The sequence below is a fragment of the Anabrus simplex genome, chromosome 11, assembly GCF_040414725.1.
Source record: "Anabrus simplex isolate iqAnaSimp1 chromosome 11, ASM4041472v1, whole genome shotgun sequence".
Lineage (NCBI taxonomy): Eukaryota > Metazoa > Arthropoda > Insecta > Orthoptera > Tettigoniidae > Anabrus > Anabrus simplex.
In genome coordinates this window covers 69,555,870-69,563,947 of record NC_090275.1, presented here as the reverse complement: position 1 = coordinate 69,563,947, position 8,078 = coordinate 69,555,870, and positions in this window count along the sequence as shown.

Here is an 8,078-nt window from a genome sequence, read left to right as displayed (position 1 = left end):
CCGTTAAGTGAGGAACACCGTGGATCGACGTTACGTGCAATTAGTAGCAATAAATGTGAGGAACACCATGGGTCTGGGCGTTAAATGTGATTAGCACCATCGTGTGCATCCCACTGAGGCGGGGGAGCTCGGCTGCATACACTAATGTCAATGCGTAAGAAATTGCCGAGCGTTGCGTTGGTTACCCTTTGTTCACAATGGGTCTGAGTTACCTGTGATTTATATCACTATATGAGGAACACCATGGGTCTAAGTTGTCTGTCAATTTTACCACTATATCAGGAACACCATGGGTCTAAGTTGCCTATGATTTGTACCACTATGCCAGGAACACCATGGGTCTAAGTTGTCTGTGATTTGTACCAGTAAGTCAGGAACACGATGGGTCTAAGTTATTTGCGATTTGTACCACTAGGTCAGGAACACCATGGGTTTAAGTTGTCTGTGATTTGTACCACTATATGAGAAACACCATGGCTTTAAATTGTCTTTGCATTGTACCACTACGTCAGAAACACCGTGGGTATAAGTTTTCTGTGATTTTTATCGCTATGTCAGGAACACCATGGGTCTAAGTTGTCAGTGATTTGTACCACTATATGAGGAACACCATGGATATAAGTTGTGTGTGATTTGTACCACTATGTCAGGAACACCATAGGCCTAAGTTACCCGTGATTTGTAACTCTATATGAGGAACATCATGGGTCTAAGTTGACTATGATTTGTACTACTATATGAGGAACACAATGGGTCTGAATTGTCTATGATTTGTACCACTATGTCAGGAACACCGCTGGTCTAATTTATCTTCGATTTGTAGCACTATGTCAGGAACACCATGGGTTTAAGTTGTCTGTGATTTGTACCACTATATGAGAAACACCATGGCTTTAAATTGTCTTTGCATTGTACCACTACGTCAGAAACACCGTGGGTATAAGTTTTCTGTGATTTTTATCGCTATGTCAGGAACACCATGGGTCTAAGTTGTCAGTGATTTGTACCACTATATGAGGAACACCATGGATATAAGTTGTGTGTGATTTGTACCACTATGTCAGGAACACCATAGGCCTAAGTTACCCGTGATTTGTAACTCTATATGAGGAACATCATGGGTCTAAGTTGACTATGATTTGTACTACTATATGAGGAACACAATGGGTCTGAATTGTCTATGATTTGTAGCACTATGTCAGGAACACCATGAGTCCAAGTTAGCCGTAATTTGTACCACTATGTCAGGAACACCATGGGTCTAAGTGGTCTGTGATTTGTACCACTATGTCAGGAACACCACGGGTCTAAGTTGTCTGTGATTTGTACCACTATGCCAGTAACGACATAGGTCTAAATTGTATGTAATTAGTACCATGTCAGAAAAACCATTGGCCTAAGTTGTCTGCGATTTGTACTACTCTGTCAGGTACACCATGGGTATAAGTTGTCTGCGATTTGTACCACTATGTCAGGAACACCATGAGTCTAAGTAACCCGTAATTTGTACCACTATGTCAGGAACAGCATAGGTTTAAGTTAACTGTGATTTGTAACATGTCAGAAAAACCATGGGTCTAAGTTGTCTGTAATTTGTACCACTCTGTCAGGAACACCATGGGTCAGCGTTGCCTGACATCAGTACCATTACGTGAGGAACACCATGGATCTGTATTATTTGTGGGTGGTACCATAATATGTGATACACATTGGCCATTTCCTGTGATTATTACCACCATGCATGGAACACCGTGAGTGAACGTTACCTGTGATTAGTACCACCATAGAAGGAACATCATAGTTCTGCTTTGCCAGTGATTAGTTTTATTATGAGGATCTGGTGACCTGGATTTGTACCCCTTTGGATAACAAGCATCATCTCAGAAAATAAGGCATTGTCTACTGAATCCATTGATTATTTTGGATTCATGGTAATTTTTCATCTTTCGTTTTAGGTAATCAGTGGATACATTTTGATGTTTTGTCATATCATTTCGTTGCACCTCGTATCATTAGGGGCCGATGACCATCATAATCATCATCATCTTATGACAGGCAGGAGTCCTGTGGGTGTGTTTTACCGCCCCAACTCACGGAAGGAGATTTTGCTATTTGTCTCACTGTTGTTCCCCATTACCTACCATCACTTCCACCGGCAATGGAGAAAATTAAAGACAGTCGAAACAGTTCATTGCGACATCGCTCTTAACGACGTATTCTTTTAACGACGAAATCTAATGGTTCCGTCTAAATCCATTATAAATATTTTATTTAAAATATCGCATGTTAAGACTCGCTTAGTACAACATATCATATAAAACGACGTATTATGATCACATTTTCGTAAAACAAATATCGGCTATAACGTCCAAAGTTGATTTTTACTTGTTACATATTTGCAGATTGGTGACAACAATGTAACGCTAATTATTGTAGACTTCAAATCAGTGAGTCTGTTAACCGGGTAAGACAGCCATCGCTGTGAATATATCACAAATGAAAAGGAAAATATTTAATATTGAGAAAAAAGACCCACATAATGTATAAATGAAAATCCACAACCTGTTTCCAGTCATTCCACCGGGCCAGGAATGGAATGAACCCGGAGTAAAACCTGTTCCGCCTCCGCTTTGTCCAGCCCAAATCTCACATGGAGTGACCGGGATTTGAAGCACGCAACCCAGCGGTGAGAGGCCGGCGTGCTGCCGCCTGAGCCATGGAGGCTTTACCCACATAATATAGCGATTAAAAAACAGGGAAACAAATGTCAGCATTGGGAAAGATTTGAATGTATCACATTGAATGATTTATAACATTTCGAAGGGAAAAGATAAAATACAGTCTCTTTTCGAAGAAAATTTTTAAAAAGCCAAGTTGGATTGGTCCAGCCCATCTGAGCAGATATTGAAGAATCTTTACTTCCATGGTTTAAGCAGCAAAGAACAAATAATATGTCAATCAATATGGACCTAATCATCAGGCGACAGACAATCAAATACCTCGCAGTCCCACTCCACTAACACTGTACTATAAACACATTACTAACTTCACTTACCGATATGATTTTTGATTCCACTTGTAAATCCACAGCCTGTTTCCAGTCTTTCGACCGGGTCAGGAATGGAATGAATGGAGCCCCCGTCTAGCGGCGAGGATAGGAATTGTGCCGGCTGCCGAAGCCTGTCGCACTCCCCTGGGGCAATGATTAATGAATGACAGATGAAATGAAATTATATAGGAGAGTTTTGCTGGAATGAAATATGGCAGGGAAATCGGAGTATCCGGAGAAAAACCTGTCCTGCCTCCACTTTGTCCAGCCCAAATCTCACATGGAGTGACCGGGATTTGAACCACGGAACCCAGCGGTGAGAGGCCGGCGCGCTGCCGCCTGAGCCACGGAGGCTCTTTGACGTTTCAACTTAATTCTGTTAATTAACCAAGTAAGGAGAAAGTTGTAGAAGACAGGTAGACTAATGTTTTAAGAGTTTTTCTTGCTATTAGTTTAACGTCGCACTGACACATCGAAGTTTTTCGGTGACGCAAGGTGACCTTGGGCTTAATTAAATTATAGCACCATCTAAGGAGAAATAAATCGATGGCCAAGAGGTCTATTCAGGGGCATAATTCAGGGAAGGGAAAATGTTTTACGAGACACTATAGGTAGAACAGCAGAGGGTGAGGAACGGGGAAGTTTTGCAGAGGCGGAGAGAGACGGGTCGAAAGGAAAAGTTTGGAGAGGATAGGAGCAGAGCCATGGAAAGTTGGAAAGGGAAGAAGAAATAGGTTCTGCAGCCGTCAGGAAAGATAGGAGGAGGGAGGAAATCAAATGAGGTGGGTGGAGTTGAGAAGCTTTGGTCACGGGGTCTCTATTGTTGAACATGTGGGGAAATCGTGTGGAGGAAAGGGTGGTGATGGTGAGGAGGTACAACTGGGCAACCGTACTCTATATAACACTGACACCTTCAGATATGATTTTCAGCATTAAAAAACTAAACAGAACACATATACCGATCGTTCATTGGTGGTCCCTTCGAGGTCGTTATATCTGATTTCGGCTGTAGTTTGAAAACAGACTCGTGGTTTCAACAGTATTACTACGAGTTGCACAAAAGTAAGTGCTCTACTACAGTATACGAGATGTACCTTATACAGAAAGTTGGGGAAATCTGCATTTCGGTAAAATATTTCTAAAGTGTATATTCGTAGTTTAATATGGTCTAGCAAGTGTTTGAGGTTATATTGCTGGCAGCGTGTCCAACACGAGCTCATTACCAGCAGTCAATATGCAACCCACCCTCCACACACCCATCCTCCTACTATTAATCGTCATGTAGCTCACATACACACAAACAGAACCTACAATGACGCGATTACAGAAGCATTCATTGATGTTAATGATATATTAGAGGACTGAAACTACATTCAGTATCTTAAGACATGTCAGTGCACGGATTAACGATAATAATTTATCATTGTTGATTATACTGCTTTTAAATCTAGGAACTAAGGGTAATTTAGTGGTCATCATCATCATGTATTTTATATGTGCAAGGTACCTGGAAAATATGCTTGGAATTTTAAATACCTATATTATTATTATTATTATTATTATTATTATTATTATTATTATTATTATTATTATTATTATTATTATGATTATTATTAAAGACTCCGTGGCTCAGGAGGCAGCGCGCCGGCCTCTCACTGCTGGGTTCTCTGGTTAGAATCCCGGTCACTTCATGTGAGATTTGTGCTAGACAAAGCAGGGTCGGGGCAGGCATTTCTCCGGGTACTCCGGTTTTCCCTGTCATTTTTCATTCCAGCAACACTCTACACTATCATTTAATTTCATGTGTCATTCAATTATCACTGCCCAACAGAAGTGCCACAGGCTTCGGCATCCGGCACATTTCGTATCCTCGCCGCTAGATGGAGGCTTCATTCATTCCATTCCTGACTCGGTAGAATGATTGGGAACAGGTTGTGGATTTTCATTTCATTCTTCTTCTTCTGCTTCTTGTCCGTTTCACCCACTTTGGGGTACGATAGATCAATCAATACTTAGTGAGTCGTGTTTTCCTGTCCTCCCAGTGCTTTTTCATCCTTTCTGATCTTGCTTTCATCTCTTCTTCAGAAATTCTGTATAGTCGTTTTTCACTTTACGTCGCATCGACACAGATAAGTCTTAGGGCGACGATGGGACAGGAAAATGCTAGGACTGGGAAGGAAGCTGCCGTGGCCTTAATTAAGGTACAGCCCCAGCATTTGCCTGCTGTGAAAATGGGAAACCACAGAAAACAATCTTCAGGGCTGCCGACAGTAGGGTTCGAACCCACTACCTCCAGAATACTGTATACTGGCCGCACTTAAGCGACTGCAGCTATCGAGCTCGGGGTATAGTCGTTTTAGCTTCACCCTGTCCTGAAACCTCTTTATTTTATCTTTGGTTATTTTCTTCGCGGATCCGTCTACAAGCATCTCTTCTGCAATTTGGAACTCCCGTATATCCTTCTCAGTTTCCTTAAACCAGTTCGGTTTCTTATTGCGTAAATAGTCGAAAATTCTTTTTGTTATCCTTTTCGGGTCCATTCTTAGGATCTGGCCATAGAAGTCAATTCTCTTTTATTACTATTACTATTATTATTATTATTATTATTATTATTATTATTATTATTATTATTATTATTATTATTATTATTATTATAGCAGTTGGTACATTTATACGCCGCACATTTGAATTTTCCGCCTTAAAGTACTCCTCTACAACTGAAACTCTGAACTTTAAAACTGAATTAATTCAACCATTTATCAGAAGATGTCACTGTGTTAATTTCGAATTGTTTTTGTTTACTAATTATCAAGAAGTGTGGACATTCTCTCACAGATATCTCTACCAAAAACTATGATCATGCACCCTGGTGCGAAGTGATGGAACTTTTCTTGAAGATATTTTATACTCATAAGTTTTCCTGTAACTAAATTTCGTTCTTTCATTTGTAGGTTGGCAATATAAATCTTTCTTTCCGCCAGTTTTGAACTTAGCCAACCCCGAATTTCTTTAATTAATTTTGGACCAATCGTGTTCTTCTTCACATTTGATGTGTAAACTTTAGCTGACCAATAAACGCATGTGGGTGTGTCTTAATTATTCATGAAAGGTCTCGAATCTTCCCCGAGAGTATAAAAACTGCTGATTTTACGGGCTCTCCGCCACTCGTACAACATCTAGCTTAGTGTATGGAAGAATAGCAGGAGGCGGGAAGCGCCCGTTCTTTTTTCCTTGCTAGCTCAGCAGTTTAACCCGCGGGGCAGGTCCGAAACCTTTAATATGTAACCCATAACTTTAAACATATAATTTTTTTCCATCCTTGTAAGACTTCATATACCTTTAAATGTAAATCGGGGATAGAGAGTGCTTTACCCTCTCGAGCTCCCCCTCATTTCTGAGTTGAGGTGACTATGTTTTCGTAACTTATTTTCTACTCTTTCCTGATGTGTTAAATTTTTCTTATACGAGTCACCTCTATAGTATGGGAATAGGTTTTAACAAGCTTTCATGTAGGAGTGCAAGTACACGCCTCCATTCATCTTGATATTTTTTGGGCCATTTAATTAATCTGTTCCTTTTCCACGAAGGCCCTGTAGATTGGGTACTAGATGCCCCCGTTTCTTTGTAGGTGTGCCTTGAGGGCAGTTGATAGTAATGTAGTTGTTGCCTTTCATAGGATCGGAAAATTGAGAGCGGGTTAGCTCTTTCACTTGTGGTAAATGTGCCTCAGAAAAGCTTGAGATTTAAAGGTGGGAGAAAACGCTCCATTGTATTGAGGGAATTTCTGCCCTTTGGTAATATGTTGGTTGTGAGCTGAGAGCTCAGGAATTGTAAAAATTTGGGTTGTGGCCAAGATTGTTAAAGTCTATCTAAATCTCGGCTTTCTTGGTCCTGTACCTGATTTGACTTGTTGTTATTTGTTAAAAATCCGAAATTTTTTAATGTGAAAATTGTTAAGTTTGGAAAATATAACCTTTATTGAAATTTTAATTCATCTTTCGGCCTTGTAGTTAGACCCATTCCAGCCCGCACCTTCTTTGACCTCTGCTGATCCACCAAAACACGGTAACAGTTATTATTATTATTATTATTATTATTATTATTATTATTATTATTATTATTATTATTATTATTATTATTATTGAAGGTACTCAAATACGACAGCCTCGTGTCGGTAGATTTACTGGCACATAAAAGAACCCTTACGGGACTAAATTCCGGCACGTCAGCGTCTCTGAAGACCGTAAAAGTAGTTAGTGGGACGTAAAGCAAATAACATTATTATTATTATTATTATTATTATTATTATTATTATTATTATTATTATTATTATTATTATTATTATTATTATTATTATTATTATTTAGATCCGGATATAGCCTATACGCAGTGGTACGTTAGAATACCAGTCTAGACACCATTGTCTACAAGTGAACGCACGCGCACTCCCTGAACTCTGATATACACGGCCGGCAATTCCATTATAATCTTCTTACTTTGTCGGTGTGCGTCTTCTATTAAATCCTCGGGTTGAATGGCCATGTAGTTATGGTAACTATTTGGAAACTGGACACCTCTGGCATGAAAATTCAGCATGACGTTAGACGTAAAACCTTTTACAAAATGTTCTGTAGTCTTACTGCCAGTTCTGCTTATGTTTCAATCATAGAATTTCAAGCCAAGAGTGAATATTACTGAAGCAAATGTTTTGCATTTGGTGTTTTGCTATTTTAGAATATAATTTAATTTGAAATAATTTATAATTCTAGACACCAGCATATTTTCTTATATAATATATACTACCACTACACATTTTTATAATTGTTGATTAACCTTCGAAACATATTTCAAAAATTGGCTGTTACTAAACAGTTTTTATTCACTATTACAACATGAAAAAAACGCTATCCCACTATATCTATAATTTTATTGTGTCTTTATCAGTCTAACGTGTGGCAAATCTAAATCATTTCTTCTCCGTGTATCGTATAAGTGCGCGATTCTACGAGATGTCACATCATCGAGATTT